Source organism: Seriola dumerili, unplaced genomic scaffold, assembly GCF_002260705.1.
Source record: "Seriola dumerili isolate Sdu_G_001 unplaced genomic scaffold, Sdu_1.0 BDQW01000199.1, whole genome shotgun sequence".
NCBI lineage: Eukaryota > Metazoa > Chordata > Actinopteri > Carangiformes > Carangidae > Seriola > Seriola dumerili.
Window position 1 is genome coordinate 855,020 of NW_019174454.1, and position 21,842 is coordinate 876,861.

Consider the following 21,842-nt stretch of genomic DNA (forward strand, 5'->3'; position numbering starts at 1 on the left):
CACTCTCTGCTCACACAGGGGATGTGTCTGACATTCATTTTCCACTGTAATTAAATCATTTATTTTTAAATCCTCAGCCTCTGAGGACAAACAGGGCCTTTTGTGATGAAGCACTCAACATTAACCTAATTTATATGATTCCAGAAATCTAGCTGATTATATATTTTTTTATCTTTCTCATATTTTATTTTATATTCATTATAACCTCTAAATGAATTACATAGGTTTCATAAATTATTGAAGAGATCTACCAACAGAGACAATATCTAGGTTAGCTTTAGAACATACTCATACATTATGAAGATGGAAGGTACAGTTACAGAACATGATGGCACACCATTATCAGCTAGAGCAGTCACCCGGGAGTCACGTTTCGTGCTCTTTTTTCAGTTTCACTGACTGAGGGCCTCTCACTTTCATGCCTTTAAACCAGTAAATCAGTCATGTTGGCTTTGACCAAACAGTTTTGAATGAAAATATACAAATAACTGAAACAGACTGGACTTGATTGGAAACTCAGTGATGACGTGCTCATGGAAAATAGTGCATGTGTTTTGTTTTTCAGCTTCATGGATTTTTCTGCTACTGACACAGTCTGGACTTGCCTCAGGTAAGAACAATGACTGTTAAAGGTGATGTTGTTTTTTTAATTTTATTTATTTATTTATTACAGTATTTTTTTAATGAAACTAATTTAAGAAGAATCAAAACCACCTTGTAGACTTCTATATCCTTCCTTACATTCATTTATTTGTGTAAGAATCATCTGAAGGGAGTGCAGACCTCCTCATCAGCAAAGAGACAGACCTTGCTCACTGCCCAGGAGGAACATTCTTCTCCCACCAACTTTGTTTAGAGTGTCCCTCTGGCTATTTGTGAGTCATCAACAATCTTAGAAATTACTGTGCGCATTAAGAAAATGCATAGGTTCGACTTTTTGTTCCTTTGAGGAATCACATGTAAAAATCGAAAATAAAACGTCAATAGTCAAATGTGTTTTTATCACCACTAGTAAGACGTTTAACTGTAATATATATTTCTGTTGTATAGTTGTCCTGGCAATGTATCTGCACCTCATAGATGTCCAGCCGGAACATTCAACGTCTACACAGGAAAAAGCAGTATCAGTGACTGCGAGGTACTAACATCATCATACAGCTCAGTGCTTCCTAAACCTGTTCTGTCACAGCCTCATTTGAAAGCTAAAGAAATAGCATCTTTTGCTTGTCTTTCTAGCAGGCCAATACACCTTTTTCACAGCAGACATTTTGACGTGTCAGGATGTGAACACCAGTCATTACAGCAATGTAATGCAGCAATCAAGAATCAATTACACCTGTGTTTCAAGTCAGAATGTCCACAGTGAAAAAGGTCTGTTCACCTTTAGTTTCACTTCTTCCCCTCATCATGTGCATGTGTACCTTAAATATCTCAAATACTGTGCTTAATGCTGTATGACAGGTAATATAGTTGTCATTATTCTGTCTTTACTCATTTCATTTCTGTATGTTGCAGCTTTGTTTTCCAGGTCTGATCAGCTCAGAGGACAGAGTGAACTGTCGGCTGTGTCCTGCTGGTTTTTCATGTGATCCAGCGAATGGGACGCTTTCATTATGCCTCCCAGGACAACATTCTCCTGAGGGGGTCCTACAGTGTCTGACTTGCCCTGTAGACTCTGTCTGCACCTCTGGCTTCCCTCAGAAGGTATCAATGGCAGCAGACTTTGTCAAATCCAGATACATCCTCTTAAAAACTTTTTGTATCTGAGAAAGAAAAAACTTTGACAGTCCTGTTGGTGAAGTGTGTTTAGAAAATAGAATTAATCAAAGTCATTGTTCTTTAATATGCTTTATAGTGTGGGCCTGGCAAGGAGCCCAGCCTAGATCACACTGTGTGTAATGACTGTGCCCCTGGCTTCTATTCAACTGTGTGCACTATCCAGTGTCTTCGGTGTCCAGCAGGTAATGCAGTAATAAAAGACCATTTGAAAGTGGATTTGAATAATTAAAATGTCAATTTGTGATTATTAAGGACACCAGAAATGACAAAATGTGTCCTCTTTCTACCATAGGAAGTTACTGTCCAGATAATGCCATGTCACAGCCTCTTCCCTGTCCTCCTGGTTGGTCGTCCACACCTGGACGGACTTACTGCCGTAGGTGTAATGCTACGTCCTCACTATGCGGGGGAGCCACGGCCCCTCGCTGGAGCCAATCAGTGCATAGATCGAGTCAACCCAACATCTGTCGACCAGGAACATACAAAGACGCGAGGGAGGAGTTAGCATGTATGATCTGTCCTACAGGTTAGTGTTTATCACTGCTTACTGTCATTTGTTTTACAGTTTTCTTTCTTCCTGGATGACGCCTAATATGTATTTGAGCATGTTTTTCTTCGCCCCAGGTCATTACTGTGTAGGCGGTGTAGCTGTACCTTGTCCTGCAGGGACTTATGGCTCTAAAGAAGGTCTGCAGAGGCTGAGAGACTGCACAATCTGTCCTGCAGGTAGACTGGCAAACCTTCTATGTTGTTATACTGAAGGTTTCACTCCCAAAGACTTTAAATTTCTGCAGAAAATCAGATCACTGTAACCATAAATGTAACCATTCAGTTACAGTGTCTCTGGTCTAATTGGCCAATTTTACTTAGTTAATTGTTTTGCATGACTTTACCACATATGGTATCCTGTAAAAAATGTTCTTATGACCTTACCTATAAATACTTTTCTCTAGGGTTTTACTGTCTGGAAGGCAGCTCATGGAGACCCACCTCCCAGTTCCTGTGCCCACAGGGCTATTACTGTGAAGAAGGCACCGCCACCCCTCATGGGTCACCTTGCCCTGCTGGTACAGCGGGGGAACAACTGGGTCAGACAAGTAGGGCAGCCTGTAAGAGATGTAGAGAAGGACGCTTCTGTCCTGCAGGTAAGTCTTAGCACTAATACACTGACTTCAATGCAGCAACAAATACTGAAATGCTGAAACAAAATTGCATAAGAGTAGGTAACTACAGCCAAAGAACATGAAATGAAGATCAAATTTAGAGCTAAAATGTTACTGCAGGATGTACTGTGCCCACTGTCCCATTTTGTGTGTTATGCATGTGTGCGTGTGTGTGTGACACAGGCTCATCGGGTCCTGGCTTGCCCTGTGCTCGGGGGAGATATTGCCCTGCTGGCACCTTGGAAGAAGCGATATGTCCTCGAGGCACCTTCACCCCTCATCAAGGGGCAATAAGTGAGTTTATATACCACTCATCATGTATATTTTCCCTTTGCCAAGTAAAAATTCTTATTTGGAAACAGCTCCCTCAAAAGCTCAGCTAAACCTATTATGGTGCTGTAGCAGTCTATCATAACAAGAACTCAGTGATAGTATAAATATGTAAGTGTTGTTTAGTTACCATGACGAACCGGATTATATGGATGAGAAACTGCAACAGATGGATGCCAAGAGGGCAAAGAGAGAATGCGTCAATAAAAAAACACAACTGCTGATAGCAAGCTGGAGCTGTGAGACCACTATAGAAAAGATGATGAGGGGAAACCTGACTGTGCTACATGAGCAGTAAGTATAGAACAGGGGGAGATCATAAAACGCCAACTGATGCCTTTAAATATGAATCCTAACAGACATCCTAATAAAGTAGGCCTACAGTGTATTCCAAACCTGCATTCATCTTAGCACAACAACAATATGTTTGTCATCATTTCCTCCAGGTGTGAAGGATTGTCTCAAATGCCCTGCTGGCTTTTATTGTCCTGAGGGGACAAGCGACCCTGTGCCCTGTCCACCAGGCTCCTTCAACCCCCTAGAGGGTCAGGATGAGCTGGCTGATTGCAGAGAGTGCTATGCAGGGAAGGCCTGCACACAGGTAGCTCTGAGAGCCCCTGATGTGGACTGCATGCAAGGGTAAGTAATCTCAGATTTTCTGTCAACCACGGTTCAGTGATACTGTAAACTTGTGTTTCCGATGCTGTATATATGAACGGCTACTGAGACTCACACATGCATTAAAAATTCTCTTGTTGCCTGTAATGTAATCCTGCCTAGGCATTGTTATTCTGTGATTCTGATTGGGTTGCCTGAATCCTAAGGTTTGTGTGTCCTCCTGGTTCCTCGAAACCCAACAACCCAACTAATGCTTGCCCACCGGGGACACTGAGCAACCGCACTGACCTCACTGATCGCTCACAGTGTCAACTGTGCCCAGCGCGATATGCCTGTCTTCGAGGTGCCATTCATCCTTCACACAAATACATGTTCAGTTGGAATTTAAAAGCACTGTTTGATATTTCATAGCATCACAAGAAATGAATTTATTTGCTTCTGCCTTATAAATAAGAATTACCAATGAATGTCTCTATGAGTTTGATCACTGTATCCACATTAACAGTCATTTACTTTCCTAAAGTATTCTTGTGTGTTCACATGTTTTAAAAGCTATAATAACAATTCCCAAAATATTTTTAAATTATACCACCATCAAGGTATTTGGTCAAACGTATAGTGATATTTGATCATGTCAGTATCGTCTAGACCTACTTTATATCAAGAAAATCTATAGCTTGCAGCTTGTTTGGAAGTTTTCCCACCTTGATGCCTATATCATTTATACTTCATCAGGAACTGGTGGTATCCAGAGACCACCACTCTCCTGCTTTGCGGGGCATTATTGTCCCCCTGGAACTATGTTCCCCACCCAGTACAAGTGTCCCGTGGGGACATGGAATGGTCACAGTGGATTGGAAGCTGAAAGTGAGTGTCGGCCGTGCCCACAGGGCTGGTACTGTTTGGCTGGGTCTGGAGCTCCGTCAGGTCGATGCAGTTCTGGACACTACTGTCCTGAAGGTACACATGAGCACAGCTGGTAATATTGGTAGTATCTACAGTATATTAAACTGATGCATTTGTTTACTGCTTTACTTCAGAAGACTAAAACAAAATCTTTAAAGTAAAGACATGTTTTACTTTGCAAACTGTTCAAGACTAAATACAGCTTTACATACATTTATTTTATAAATAAGATTTTTCTCTTCTACAGTTGTAATCATGACTCATTCATGTAGATATAACTGTGTCGATGTTTCTTCACCAGGGACTGCATATGGCACCCAGTTTCCTTGCCCTGCAGGCACCTACAGCATGCGAATGGGTAACAGACACAGAGAAGACTGCCTGATCTGTCCTGAAGGCTCCTTCTGTCAGCAGGGCACCTCCAAGCCTTCACCATGCCCACCGTAAGCAGTAATTGTGTGTGTGATGATGAAGAGGATGATGATATGGAAAGAATTTGCTATAAAACGGGTAAAATGAAGGATTAAGCTGGTGTAATAAATATGATTTAGTACATCCGCTCCGTCCTGTCTTTCTCCAGCTCCACATTTCTCCGTCTGAAAGGAGGTCGGAGGCTGGAAGACTGCTCTGCTTGCCCTGCTGGCTATTTTTGTCCCCACTCAGCCACTGTCAACCCAAGAGTGTGTGGAGCTGGCAGCTACTCTGTAAGGCCCCATCTTTAACAGAGTCCACTGTGACTGGTCAACTGAAAGAACCAGTGGAAACCAGTACTTGTGTTTTAGTCTTGTCCTTCCATAAGCAATTTTGATTGTCCTTTTTTTAGATTAGCATTTTCCTCCCACAGTGATATTGTCTTACATTACTCACCATGTATGTACATCTGTAAATGTCAGCAAGATGAGCAGCTAAATTTTTATTATCGTTCATTTTTTGCTCTCAACATTGAAGCAGTATCAGTGTTATTCCAGCATCTTCTATGTTATATCTTTTCTCCCTTGCGTTGTCAGTCTGTTTTTTTTTCTGTGTCCCTCCCCCATACTAGTTGATATCTTTAACTTTAACTCTCTGAATCTTCCTTCACGTTCTCTTGTGTGTAGGACGAGGGCTCTGTGGAGTGTTCTCCCTGCCTGCAGGGCCACTACTGCAGTAATGAGACCACTAGTGAGGAAGCCATGTTAAGCGTCATGGTGTGCCCCCCAGGCTTTCTCTGCTCTCAGGGTTTGGCCCGAGACCCCCAGCGCTCAGCCACCCTGTGTCCTCGAGGCTTCTACTGCCCAGGAGGAGGCATTGTGAGTCAAAGAACGATACATACAGCAATGGAGGAATTTTGTTTAATTGATTTGGTCTGCTTTTTGGAGCATTAAAACTACTACTAAATGCAATTTCCTTCACAGGATCCCAACCCCATTCCTTGCCCTAATGGTAGCTACAGTGAATTTCCTGGTCTCCGTGACATGAGCGAGTGTGTCCAGTGTCCAGAGGGGAAGTACTGTTACTCTGAGCAGCCTCAAGAGCAGCCTATTACCAGCCCTGTAAGTCACCACATAAATGATATGTACAGTGTTTGAAGAACAAATATATCTGACCCATTTTCGATGTAGTAATTCTAGATGATTATATAATCATATACAGAGTAAATGGATACATATGAGACATTTTTTTAAAAGATATTTATAACATAGGTGAACGATATACTTACAAAATAAATGACACTATTATCTTGTATTCTGCAATGTTTCAGACGGGGGTGTGTCCTGATGGGCACTATTGCCCCCGAGGGACTGGGTACCCCTATACATACCCCTGCCAGGCTGGCCAGTACAGGAACAACACACTTGGTCACAGTGGAGAGGAGTGTGTTTTATGTCCATCCAGGTTTTACTGTGGCAGGTTGGGAACTCACTCGCCCTTAGTCTGCCCTCAGGTACTGTGGGAATATCTAGCATTTAAAAAATGTTTTATTGCATGGAAGAGACAGTGTAACTTCTCCATAGGTGTGCTTTCCACTACATAAATAAGTTCTTAGATAGTAACAGTCTGTTTCTCTTTCTTTGTCTCTCTTTTTCTGTCACACTTTTCATAGGGCTTTTACTGTCCAGAGCGCACTTCTACTCCAGAAGCGTGTCCTGAAGGAACCTACAGCTCCCGCTCCGCTCTCAGTGATGGGTCTGAGTGCTCCCCTTGTGGTGGAGGCCAGTATTGCACTGGTGTGGGACTCACAGAGCCCTCTGGAAGCTGCAAAGAGCGCTTCTACTGTAGAGAGGGAGCCAAGTCTGCAGTACGAGAATACTGTTTTAATAATTTATTAAACAAAGCTTGTTAGTCATCAATTTTTAATCCTATTCTTTATACATTTTGTTCTCCAGTAACTTCCATGAAGTGCTAGTCTTCCTGAGGCCCACAAGTACATTTAGTTAAATCAATGATAACATATTCTCTAACTGATTTTTTTTTTTTTTTATCAAGAAGAGGTACAGCAAAAAGATTAGAGCAACTTTCTATATCAGTGACTCAAATGTGCAAAACCACCACCACAAGATAGTTTTACAATCTCTGATTTTCCATGTCAGATACTCACATTATAACACATTACATTTTTATGTATTACATTCCATTACTTGGAATGGGCATTGTAGGAATGAAATTATTCCCTACAGCACATTTTTGCTTCTCTTTACATGTACGCACTATGAATATGTCCAGACTCCAGGTGATGGTCCGACAGGAGGTTTGTGTCCAGCAGGAAGTTATTGCCCTCCAGCTTCTTCTACCCCCCTCCCCTGTCCCCCCGGCACCTTCAACAATATCACTGGCCTCGGCAGACCTGAGGAGTGTGTCAGCTGTCCACCAGGGTAGTGTCACTCATATTCACTCACTGTTATTTTTTCCAATACAATTGTTCTGATATCAGTTGGTTTTTATAAGAGGGCTTTGTGAAACTGAGGCTAATACATGTATACTTCTCTCCTCGTCAGTTTCTATTGTTTAGGTTACAACAACACCTCACCTTCGGGTCTTTGTTTTCCTGGTTACTACTGTACGGGTGGCTCAGCTTCGCCTGTTCAGAATGAAGCAGAAAAGGGTTATTTTACATTGGAGGGGGCATTCAGGGCACAACCATGTCATCTTGGCACTTTTCAGATGGTAGGAAATCACCCATACAGAACACCAAGTGCTGCTCCTCTGAAATTGTACAGTTAAAATTAGATAATGAGATAATGCATTACTCAAGGTTATTCCCTTGTCTATAAATCCTCCACAGCATCAAGGTGCACAGTCATGTGTGGACTGTCAGGGAGGCAGACTGTGTAACCAGACAGGCTTGTCCCTGGCACCACTGTGTCCCACAGGACACTACTGTCCTCCAGGGTCCTCTGTCGCCCGCCCCTGTCCTCCAGTCAGTATCCATGTGTTAGTGTGTGTGTGTGAAAGAATGTTGGGGTGTTTATTCAGCTGCTCATACCTATTCTTCAGTCAACTTCTTATGTGTATTCTTACTCCGTCATGTTTGCTGAATCTCTTATCTCTGCACTCTGCACTAGCATCTGTCCTCTATCAAGCTCAGATAGTTAATATTGTAAAATGACGCTATGTGATTATTCAGGGCTCCTACTCTGACCAGCCTGGTGGTGATGCTGTGCAGCACTGTCGCCCATGCGAAGCTGGTTGGTTCTGCAGCAGAGCCGGTCTCTCTAACCCGCAGGGTCTCTGTGAGCCGGGACACTACTGCACCTCTGGAGCTTCCTCTGCCACTCCAGTAAGATGAATAACAACATTGATAACATGGCTTCCAGCAGCTTATCCAAAAAAGTAAAAAACAAATAGTATGAAATTGTAAGAAGAACATAATTACATGACAGCATTTTAAGAAGTGGTCAGTATAAAACTGGTTTTATCTCATGAGAGTGTCTTTATGTAAAATCAAGATATAAAGTGTCTCCGTCCTGGTATCTAAGGTTGTGCATGGATAATGAGATAATTAATTCAATCATCTCATTCTCAGGAATTTAAGTGACTACTATGTTTGGATTACCAAATTGCTGTTAAAATTGTTGCTTTTTATTCAGTCTATAAACACGATTCATATGCAGCAATCTAAAAAGAAACAAGGCTATAATGCCTTTCAAATTTACCATGCTGCTTTCACGACGATGATGAAATCTTTGACATTTTGTCTGCTATGTGCTTGCTGATGATTTATGCTTCTAATTTGGTTTTGCAAAAGTAAGGTAATGTAAGGACAAAGAGAAGGAAAAACATGGGGCAATTTAAAGAGGTGGAAATATCCTGGTTCTTAAGTCGAGTATTTGTGCTTAAAGAGGTGTAGCTGATTTTAATGGCAGCCATTAATTTCCCACACACTCAGAAAGTGTTTTTCTCTCATTTGATATGAATATGAATTAGAGACATGTTCAGTTCAACTCTGCATTAGTTAAATAAATAACTGTTTTTCAGAAATGTGTTTTGGATAAGCTGCAGTGCGTGGGAAATGAATGACAGCTATTAACTCAGACTGCCCACAGCTTAAACGTCGAACAGGAACCGAAAGCCAAAATGATCAAACTTTGTAATATTCACATGATTACTCCAACATTTCCCACAGGTGACTGTGGCCTCTGGGGGTACTTGTCCTGCAGGCTATGTTTGCCCACGAGGGACCAAGTACCCCCAGCAGCACCCCTGCCCTGCAGGAACCTGGAGCAGCACTGTGGGAGCCCGTAACCTGTCCTCCTGCTGGCCTTGCCCTCCAAGACTCCACTGCAACAGTACAGGACTAAGCCAACCCTCAGGAATCTGTGACGCGGGTAGGAGAATTAGTTATCTGTGCCATTATTGAAAAGCACATTTGATGTTTTAAAACATTAATTTTCATACTTCATTTTATGGAGGGTGAAGTTGTCTGTCCTTTCTTTTCTTACCTCTCATACAAGAGAGATGAGAGCATCATCATCTCTGTGGTTTATGTCAGTAAATTTTGTATCTAATGATTTATAGGGTATTACTGTTCAGGAGGGGCTGTGTCAGCAATGCCCTCAGGTGGAGTGACAGGGGACATTTGTCCAGTTGGACACTACTGTCCCATGGGCTCAGCTTCTCCTGTACTCTGCCCTGATGGAACTTTTTCAAACACTACAGGTATAAAAAAAAATCTCATGCACCTGTATGATAAATGAGGGATCAAAATGTGAAATATAAAAAGCAGGTGACTTTTCATTTATTCTTTCTTTCCTTTATTCTGGGATGAAGGGGCAGAAGCATGTGATGACTGTCCCTCAGGGACCTACTGTCTATCAGGAGAAGGTGTCCAGCCCTGTCCAGCAGGACACTACTGTCTTGGTGGTGGTGTTGAAGGCATCCTGCCTTGCCCTCCTGGCACATACAGCCCTCAGTTTGGCCTCAGCCAAGTGGAGCAGTGCCTCATTTGTCCAGCAGGTGAGAGTATCGTCACATGTTTGTCTTCAGTCCCCTGTCTGCAAGACACTGGGAAGTCTTCCATAAAATGTTAGGTGAGATTAGTTGAATTTTAATGCATTAAATTGTGATTTATTTGCTGAATGTGTTGAAACCAATTGATTTAAACAAAGGCCATAATAGAAGATTATCACATTTAATTAACTAGAGGAGGAATACTTTCAGATGTTACGGGATCTGTTATAAGCATTTTAATGATTTCCATGCTTTACTTTTACTGCAATGATGTTCTCCATTTTTGACAACAGGGTTCTACTGTGAGGACTGGGGTCTGTTTGAACCTACTGGGCCCTGTCAGGCTGGTTATTACTGCATAGCAGGTACACATGTATGATACGAGCAAACTTGTATACTTTTATTAGTAGACAACATGTCAGCCATATGTCAAATATTACCCATCATCTAACCTGCTGTACAAATGCTTTTGTATTGCTGAACTGTATTGTAAGACTGAACTTAACTGAAATGTACAACTTCTCAAGGTGTAAACTTTCAGAACCCAGATGGCAACTTCAGCACAGGAGTAGGAGGAGAATGTCCAAAGGGGAGGTACTGTCCTGAGGGCACCAGTCTCCCTCTGCCCTGTCCTTTAGGGACCTACTCTAACAGGTGGGTAGGCCAAAATATTACACATACATAAACTTAAGCGGTTTACCATTTTTTGTTTACTGTGTAACCGTATATGTTTGTGTGTGTATGGCTGCAGTCTTCATCTGACGGGCATCTCTGGCTGTAGTCCATGTCCAGCGGGTCACTTCTGTGGTACTGCAGGTCTCACTCATCCATCCGGTGTGTGTAAGGCAGGATTCTACTGTCCAGGGGGAGATACAACAGCTACAGGTAAAATGACAAAATATTGACTTTTTCTGTTTTTCGAGAGAAGTTAATTTCATTTGTGCTTGCGGGATAAAGGCCCAATAATTAACTCCATTAATCCTTTCTGCAGGGTAAACTTGGTTTGATCATCTTCAAATATTAACTCAATGATTCAACAGTTCCTTAATCAATGATTATTAATTAACGTATTTCTTGCATGAACTGAAGTAGTGGAGAGCAGAACTAATATATAATGTGTGAATAGAAGTCTTATGAATAGGCATCAGATAGAAGAGAAACAGATGCTGATAAATGCACAAAATCTGAATGTGTGAGGGTGTTTTGCTGAATGAATGATTACTGAATTAATCAGGGTCTATCACAGGATTCATCACATTAAAGGCTTAGCAGTCATAATCTCAGTAATTTATCACATCTAATTGGTTTTTCTTCTCCAGGCTCAGAAGGAGGTCTTTGCCCACCAGCTCATTACTGCCCTGAGGGCAGTGCTAGTCCACTGTCCTGTCCAGCTGGAACATACACCAACCTCACTGGCCAGTCCCTGTGTTACCGCTGCCCTGCTGGATACTACTGTCCAGAAAAGACTGGCAACTTCACCATCTTCCCCTGTCCTCCTGGATTCTACTGCCCTGATGGTAGACTCGCCCAAATCACAATGAATCATGCTTATGAGTCTTCGTAAATATCCTGTAAACTACAAGCTATACTTGCTATATTGTAAACTAGCATGGTGTCTAAAAAGGAGCCTTTTGTTGCACTGAAGATTTTCTCTGATTTGATAAACTATTCCCCCCAGCTTTTACAATACAGGTAAAAATTATAGCATTTGAAACACCAACATGCCACTTGTTTAAAATGTAATTGTATTGTCTGCATAGGTACTAGGCATGCCACCCAGTTCCCATGTCCTCGTGGATACTACAACCCAGAGCCCATGACTCAGAGTCTGGACAGCTGCCTACCTTGTCCTCCAGGACACTACTGTGAGAAGGAGAGGCTGACCAAAGTGTCTGGAAAGTGCAAGGCTGGTCAGTAATAGTGTCTTTGTTTATTTCTACCAAGGATAGAATCACAGCCATGCGGCCTAGTTTCTCAGTGTCAGGACTTTGTCCTCTGTGCGAGCCTATTTGTCTCTAGGGGCCGGCAAGCCAGTCCAAAGCAGTCTGTGAGACTTGGGGGTAGGGAAAAAAAAGAGTGCACATTAAGCACGAAACATCATGACACAACACCAGCCACATCAGTCAATATTTTATTTCTCTTTATACACTTTTATTTCAGCCTTTCAGCAAGAACAGTAGCTTTTAAATAATCCCCTCTATATTATTTATTTATGCACAAATCTGCAAATCAGCCTAGCTCCATATATCAATAACAAAATGCATTCAAGTCTCAGGCAGATATTAGAGTTGTGGCTACCTGCTTTTTCCCATGGCTGACTCATCTCCCTCATATTTCTGCACTGCTGTCTTGCTGCTCCGTTGAGCATCTTTCTTCACCCTGTGCTGAGAAAGTCAGAGAGATCACAGTCAGCGAGAGGCAGCAGTCAAAACTTCACTATATCACCTTCATTATCTCCCACTTTGTCTCCTGCCATGTTTTTTCCTCTCAGGTTGGTTCTGCGTCTCAGCTGCGTGGAACTCCCAGCCTTTTGACCTGGACAATTACACAAACGCCAACTGTCTATGCCCAGCTACCTCCACAGGGGGGCGCTGCCAGGTGGGCTTTTACTGCCCCTTAGGTAGCTCTGAGCCCCTGCCTTGTCCACCGGGAACCTTCTGCAACATCTCAGGTACTTGGGCACTGATAATAAAATACATAGTGATGCACAGTAGTCACTAGCCCACAGTCAGCATGTCAGTGGTCTCATTATTGAGAGCATGATAGAGTATAGTATATGAAGAGTGAAGAAATAGATAAGATAACCCTGGGGCAATTTAATTCCAGGCCCCTGAGAGGTGCAGTTATTCTGCAGGACAGGATGTCAGTCTCTACTCAACATATAGGTAATAGTTTTGGGCATATAAAATACAAATAACAAATGCACTGTGTGTTGCTCAAAAGGTTTGGCTCTGCCAATGGGCCCCTGCTCCCCTGGGTATTACTGTGTAGGAGAAGCCACTGAGGCCAGACCAACAGATGGAGAAACAGGCAGTGTCTGTCCACCTGGGACATACTGTGGTAAGCCCTGCTTTACTGCCTTGGAACAATTGTATCGATAAATTGCCAACACAGTTTTGAAGCGTATTAATAGTTGTGTAGTCTGGTGGTTGGTGAAATGGGCAGTGCACTGGGCCTAATATACTCCTTTTTAATATTTATAATTGCATTTAATTGTAAAAAAAAATTCTCATATAGAAAGTGGAGCACATTGTAACCTTAAGCAGAATTAGACTGAGGGTGCTGAGAGAAACTGAGACCATCAATTAAGTAAGTTATAAGAACAGTTCATACAACAGTTAGTTAGCGTTACATTTACGGTCGTTATCTAAAAAACAGCTAATGTAGCAAGCTAGTGTGCAGGGCAGGAAAGTGTTTTGTGCCTGTCTACTATTTGTGTTGGCGTAGCCAAATAAATGATAAAATAAACAAACAAATCATAATCAGTTGTTGCCTATTTAACTAATATGGCGCTGTATGAAATCAATATCACACTGAAGGTTGTGATGTTGTACAGAATATCAGCATGGCTGTCGTTTGGTCATAGGTATGAGGCCGCCGAGTACCGATGATGGAATCACAGCCTCTCGTGCCCTCTTGTGTGATACTGCCTAAATATCATAGACCAATACAACATAGTAGAAGAGTCTGCAAAGTCATATCATATTTTACTTTATATTCAAAAGGCAGCTCTTAAGAATTGATTGGACTTGTTTTTTATAGTAAGTTTCCTCCAGATTTCTTTCTACAGACCAGACATGCAAATTAGGTGGACTGAGACTCCAGAATAGCTATAACTATGACTCAGGTGGTTTGGACACCCTATGAATGTGAGTCATCTTGTGTCTATTTGTGTTAGTCTGTTGATAAACTGTTGACCTTTGTTGGGTGTCTCCACACTTTATGTTCAGTGTATCCTGTGTCACGAATCCTGTCTCAGCTATGCTTACTTTTGCCGCCCTGCCTCTGTCTCCTGCCGCTCTCCATCCTCCCACAAGATGCTCACTTGTCTCTCTTTCCCTAATCACCCAGTCAAGACTGCCACACCCACCTCACCTGTTTCCCATTACCTACTCAGTTCACAGTATAAATACCAGCTGTTTTTTTTTTCCAGATTGTTGTGTCATTCATGTTCTGTATGTTGTTGTGTTCTTACCTGTTTTGTTCCTGTACCTGCCTGCCTGCTTGGAAGGTTTTATTAGCACCATTGCCTCTAATAAAATTGAGCTGTTCTGGTGGTTCTGGTCTGTGACTGCCTTTGGGTCCTCCCTCGTGTTGAACAAACTGTGACATCCTGGTATTAACTACAGTGCCCTGTGGTCTTGCATAGGCATTGGTATGCAAAGGTAACGAATAAACAGATGACTGAATGACAGCCCTCTCCAATTATTTCTCTCTACAGTTGAGGGCTCAGGAGAGCCAGAGTTGTGTCCAGCTGGTACTTTCTCCCCAGTGCCAGGTCTAAGAAGTGAGGCTGGCTGTCAGCCCTGTACCGCAGGGTTCTACTGCAGAGGAGAAGGTCTCCGGGCTCCGACTGGACCCTGCAGCCAAGGTCAGTATTATAAAACTTAAAATGTTGTTCGTTCGATAGAAGTATAACTGTTACTGATACTTTTGTTAAAGCTTCGATCTCCTTTCCATCCTTTTACACCCCATTGCATTGTGTCTCTTGTCACTTGATAGGCTATTGGTGTCCCCCTGGTCAGACTGTGGCTACAGCTCTGCCATGTCCTGCTGGCCACTTCTGCCCACAAGGTAGTGCAGCCCCCGAGCGCTGTCCATCAGGAACATATCAGGACAGAGAGAAACAGAAGGCCTGCACTGTCTGTGAGGCAGGTAGGAGTCTTTACCACTCTTTTTTACCTTCTCTGGAGAAGCATATATTTCAAGTGCTTTATGTATTGAACTTGATGGCTTGTTCACGTGAGTGTGTTCCTGCACTTGTCAAGTTTGTTGAAAGAAGTAGTGTACAAATATAGGTATAAGTGTTTAATTTTCCATCATCACGTCTTCAGTGCCTTGTTGTACTGATTTAAAAATAAACATTTGTCTTCTTTCAAGGTTCCTACTGTGATCTGAGACTGGGTCTAGCCAATGCCTCCTTGCCAAGGCCATGTCCTAAAGGACATTACTGCCCTACAGGTACAGCCTTGCACAACCAACACCCCTGCCCAATAGGCTCCTTCAACCCGAGACAGCGCACAGACAGTCCAGCAGGCTGCATGCCGTGTGCTGCTGGACAGTACTGTCCTTCTGTGGGATTGTCAGAGCCGGCAGGTGAGGAAGAGAGATCTCTTCTCTTCAGCTTTTTCCATTTTTTCTTATATTTTTCACAGTTATTTTCAGTGGTTACTGTATTTTCAACAAACAAGCTACTGCAGTTTTCTGTTATTGATTTTTGTGGTGTTAGATACACTATTTGAAGGGTTTATGTAAGACTCAGAATAAGGTTCCCCTGTGTCTGCTTTAAATATTTAAATGTGAAATTTGCCCAAATTGGAAATAAACATTTTTTTTCTCACTTAGCTCTTGTACAGATAGCTTTGGATTTACTGTATTTGTTAAGGGTTGGAGATTTATCTCAGAGAAGTTTATCTAAAAATACATGTACAGTATTTGTACCAGAGGTAAATGAGTAAATGTTTTTTTTTTTAATTTTGATTAATCCAAGTGTTTAAACCCAGAAGTGGTGGTCTGTAGCATGTTGGGCTGCAGATGTATTTACATTAGCACATACTGATAATCTGTTGTAATATTCTTCTACTCATAGGACCATGCCATGCGGGTTATTGGTGCAGAGAGGGAGCATCCTCTCCCAGCCCGCTGGACGGACTCTCAGGTTCCCTGTGTCCGCCTGGTCAATACTGCCCCTCAGGTTACTGGCTTGTTTTCCTTTAATAAGCAATCAGCCATCAGCAGGTGCTTCAGTGACACTATATTGCTGATGCCTGAAATATATCAGGCTGCAGAGGGTTCCACATTTTCAAAATAATGTTTTTTGTAATCCTGCGCTGATGCAGCTTGTTTCATAGGCTAATATAACCAAATTTATACTGCGTGAGGCTATTAACATTCTATCCTATTATATTCTAGGGCTACGATGTTTTATTCATTCTAATTACCATTTGGTGGCCTACAGGAAGTCCTGACAACATTTATCTTGTAACTTTTGAGACTGTTTTCTTCAAATTAATTTGTACACTTGTTCCGTCTGACTCGGGGCACTGACCCATGCTGTAGAAATGCTGCTGTAGGGTAAACCCAGCCGCCCTGAGCTGCGCAATGCTGCACGCAGCAGTGGTGCTTTATAAGAGTGTCCCACTCTTAAGTTGCACTTAAATCCTGCTTACAGTGTGTAAAACATTGTCACAGTGTATTGTGTCAGCAAACCCAATAACTGCAACGTTCTTGTCATCTCTTAGCACATTTCTGCATACTCTGCATACTGTTTACTGCAGCTGAAATGTGAGTCGGTATTTGTTTCATCTTTACAGGCACCACTGCTCCCGTTGCCTGCCCTGAAGGAAGCTGGTCAAACAGCTCAGGCCTGCGCAGCCAGGAGGAGTGCAGGCCCTGTCTGGGGGGATTTTACTGTGATTCTGCCGGCCTCACTAAACCTAGTGGATCCTGCAGTGGGGGGTACACCAGACTCTTGATTAAATAAACACTACTTCTATTGTTATTTAAGACTAACTCACGAAAAAATACTCCTAGCCATTTTATCACTTTGGTTTCAAAACTAGCCATCACTGGTGCATATAATAATCGTTGTTTTTAGGCTTTTCACTCTTGTTTTCTCTCGTTAATCTCTTGCAGATATTACTGTGTAGAGAGAGCCGTGACATCCACCCCTACGGATGGAGTCACAGGGGGATCTTGTCCTGAGGGTTACTTCTGCCCAGAGGGAACCGTTCAGCCTGTTCCCTGTGATCCAGGCACATATGTTGCTGTTACTCACGCTACTCAGTGTGAGCTCTGTGTGCCAGGCTGGTACTGTGTATCTGGCACTCTGTACCTGTGTCCTGCAGGTTTGTGGTTTACTGTTTTGTATGCCCTTAAAACCACTTAAAAAAATATAATAAATTATCAAACAAAATAATTAAAAAACAGAAACAAACAATAATGATCAGTGAAAAAGCTGATGCATCTATAATTTAACCCAAATCTTTGTGTCCTTCATATTTATGCGTCTCCTTGTGTGTGTTCTGTGGCCTGCAGGCTTTTACTGCCCTGAAAGAACCGGATTTGACTTGAGAGGCTGTCCAGAGGGAACTTACGGTCCTGACCCAGGTTACTGGTCTGTCTCTCAGTGCAGGCAGTGTGACGGCGGCCATTACTGCTCTTCCAGAAATGGCACAGCTGTCACTGGACCATGCCGGGAAGGATATTACTGCTCACATGGAAACACCTCTCCACAACCTCTGTCACAGGCTGCAGGTAAACAGCAATATTTACCAGACATGCACTGCATGTTCACAAATTTAGGAAATACAGTACAGTGTAGTCCGATGTAACCACATTTTTTCCTGCTAATATGTCAGCCTGATTGTCAGCCTGTTAGTCATCTGAGGACGTAGTTCTCCATTGGTACTCCTATTTTGGGATGATTGACAAATGGCAGCTGTGTTCCCTGTGTCTCTCACCAGGAGAAGGAGGGCCTTGTCCTGCTGGTCATTATTGCCCCAGGGCCACCATCCATCCTCTGCCCTGTCCACGTGGAACATTCTCTAACCTCACCAAATTAGTCTCGCAGGTTGTTTACACTTTATATCACACTCGCATATCACCTTGACAGTGAATGAGAATTACACCAGGATAGGATCTGAATGGAACTGTCAAATGGTGTTTAGGGATTTTTCTTGTTGTTTTGTAAATTGTGAATATTTGTGTATGAACTGTATATTCTTTTTTACAGTACCTGCACAATTCAAGATGTTTTGTGCAGAATTATGTAGACCCAACTTTCAATTAATAAATAAGACATGAAATAAATCATTATGAATAAACAAACTATATATTCAGACAAAAGTAAAAGCCATTACATAACAGGCCTTGACAGAATAAAGTGACATTGGGGAAAATGGCATTTTGAAATAAAACTGCTGTTAATGTAAAATGGAGGAGGACAAAATAACATTTCATAATAATGGATTGGTTAGATATTTTTTCCGTATTTATTATATGAATATTTATTATTATATATATTTGTTACCTTGGTTGCTTCACAGCTTATTTATCTATATTTTATATTATTATTTAATATTGAACACTTTAGGTTTTGATATAGCAAACTAGTTTATGGTCAGTAGTGCTACATTATATATAGCCCTATACATTATACACAGTAACTTATATTGTACATTGTTTTCTTTCTTTCCTTGTGTCAGCCAATCAATATCTAATCCCAAATCAATGTTGCAATGAGGCACATACTCTTTTTTCATTTTCTAACAGCCTCTCTGTTTTTGTCTCCCCATGCTCTTCTCTGTCTCTCTTATTTTTCCTCTCAGGAGGATTGCCAGCCATGTCTCCCTGGTTATTATTGCGATGCAATGGGGCTTTCTGCGCCTTCAGGAGAATGCTGGGCAGGTTTCTTCTGTCTGGGGGGCGCAGATCGTCCTGACCCTCCTTTGAAAGACAGCCATGGAGGACCGTGCCCGAAAGGTGATCAGATCCCTGAAGTTAGACATCTGTAACTGATTTTTCAAGTGAGAGAGAGAATTGTCAAGAGAAAATGCATGAAGACAGTCAATAAAAAAAATAAAATAAAAAAAACAACACTGGGATAATGTAATCAGATACCTATTGTTTATACAGGAAATGGCAACAAAAAGCTATACTTTGCATGTCATGTGGGAACTACAAAAGAAAATGGGAATTGCAAAGAACACAAATAAGTGTAAAATTTACATAAGCCTAGAGCTAACTTAGAGGACAGGTAAACAACAAAGCACTCTTTCAAGTTAATAGGGCTAAACATAAGTAGCTGCTCTGTTGACACTTGAAATCGAACCCTGTCCCCTGTGTGTGTGTGTGTGTGTGTGTGTGTGTGTGTGTGCTTGAGTGTGCTTGAGTGTGCATCCCTTGCTTGACTCTTGTCTTCACACAACCAGGGTATTATTGTTCTGAGGGCTCTGTGGCTCCTCAGCAGTGCCCCCTGGGAACCATCAGTACAGAAGATGGCCGATCCAGCTGCAGCACCTGTCCCCAGGGGTAAACTCGCTTATCAGCCACACACAGTTTCTTGGCACCATAAACATATGCACTTTTTTTCATATGAAGCTGATGCAAGAACTGTAAACAGTACGCACTTTCGATGTTTACTCACAGAAATGCATACCTGTGTACACAGACAGTCACAATTACATTCAAACCTCATTGCTACCACAGCAGCAAAGGACTAAATTCTTCCTGTCTCGTTTTGTCTGGATAGTTTTTATTGTCCTGGCAGTAGTAATGGTTCTCTGTCGGGGAGTTATGAGTGTCCAGAGGGTCATTATTGTCCGTCTGGGACTTGGTCCAAAAACCAGTACCCGTGCCCAGCTGGATTCATCAACCCTCACACTCGGATGGCAGCACCTCAGGACTGCTTGCCCTGCCCTCCAGGTCACACATCATTTACTGCTAATGAATATTAGTTTCCCTAAGCTTAAGTATTTGACTCAGGGTTTCGAGCGACCTTGACAGTAATCGGTAATTAATTAATTACACTTCAGAAAGCAGCTGTTATTGAAAAACGTGATCAAAAGTAGGAAAATTTCACCTGGAGTTCATACAGTGTACAGTGTGCTGCTTTTTCTACATGCTCTGTTTTGCACAGTAATTTTCCATTTTACCCAATTTCACTCCTTTTTTTTCTCTCTCTTTCTCTCAAGCCAGGCTCCTTCTGTGTGTCCCCTGGGAAGGGGGTTGCATCAGGCCAGTGTGGTGCTGGGTACTACTGCCTCTCTGGTGCCTGGTCACCCACACCAGAGGATGGAGGGACGACAGGTGACAGATGTCCTCAAGGTCATTACTGTCCCCGGGGCTCCTCAGCACCACTGTCCTGTCCCACAGGACATTATAGCAACAAAACCAGGAACAGTCATCTCTCCGACTGCCTGCCTTGTCCCCCAGGTTGGTACTAATTTATCACATATTGTAAACATTAGTGTTTAAGTATGTGTCTTTTATCAGTCAGAAGATAAAGATTCCATTACATAACTCAATTTACCAAGGGATAATCCTGTCACACAATGTCTGTGACTGATTAACAGCGTTGCTTTTGTTTTGTAGGTTTCCTGTGTGTCACCAGAGGGCTCTCTTTCCCTTCTCTTATCTGTCCAGCTGGCTCCTACTGTCCACGCAGAGAAAACACCAGCCTGCAGGCTATACCCTGCTCACCTGGACACATGTGCCCACCTGGATCTGATAGGCAGGTATCCTGCTTGTCAGGGACCTACCAGGACTTATCAGGACAGGTGGGGAAGAAAGTAGAATAGTCTATTCTCATATATTCTATAGTCCCAAATGCAATGTGCACCTACCATTTTATATATTGTCTTACATAGTATTTGGCCTGATAGACTGGACAAATAAAAAAAAAGTATAAATACTTTAAAAATAATTTACTCTATAACTATCTGTATGTCCTATAAAAGATGATGTAAACAGTTTATAGTTTAGCTTTTGCCATCTCCAACACAAGCATCTAAAATGTTAATGTCTGTTAATCTGTTAATCAGTGAATATCTGTGGTCATGATTTGTATTTGTCCTGTGTAGAAAAAATGATGTGTGTAATTTGCCCCTCCACAGGCAGAGTGTGTTAAATGTCCAGCAGGATTTTACTGTGCTGGCTCAGTGGATACTGACACTGGGCATGTGTCTGGGACTCACACTCCCATGCTGTGTCCTAAAGGACACTATTGCCCACCAGGTAGGATACAATAGTACAGCTATTCTAACACAATCATGACAAATCTGCAATGTTATCATATCATGTCATCGGATATAAATATATGTAGGACACAAGTCATGCTGCAGGCTCAGGGAGATTAATTAATTAATAATGTGCTTTATTGCATGCAAAGGGCTGTTGAGTATTGCTCTTGTTTTGTGTGTAGTCCCAAACAAGTGGCTGTAACAGTAAATGGCTTTCTAATTATGCAAATGGCCATTACAGAACATAATCAAGATAAGGATGGTCATCACAAACTGTCCTGCGATGTTTAGTTCAGGACCATCTGTAGATATTATATGCTATTCATCTACAGGAACGCAGTCTGGTGTTGCATTCCCATGCCCAGCTGGTGCCTTCAGCACGCAGATGGGGTTGTCCAATAAGTCGGGCTGTGTGCTCTGTCCTCCGGGGAGATATTGCAGTTCCTCAGGACTGGCTGCCCCCACTGGGATCTGCTCTCCTGGGTAAACGGAGGCAAAATGAACACGCACTTCATCATGTTCACAGACAGACTATGAAAGATATGGCATCCTGTTTGTGTTTAATGCTGTCTCTATTGTCTATAATTAAACTGTCCTTATGCTCTGTCTCTCCCTCTGTCTTTCTCATCTATCACTTCCTTCATCCCACATCCCCCCT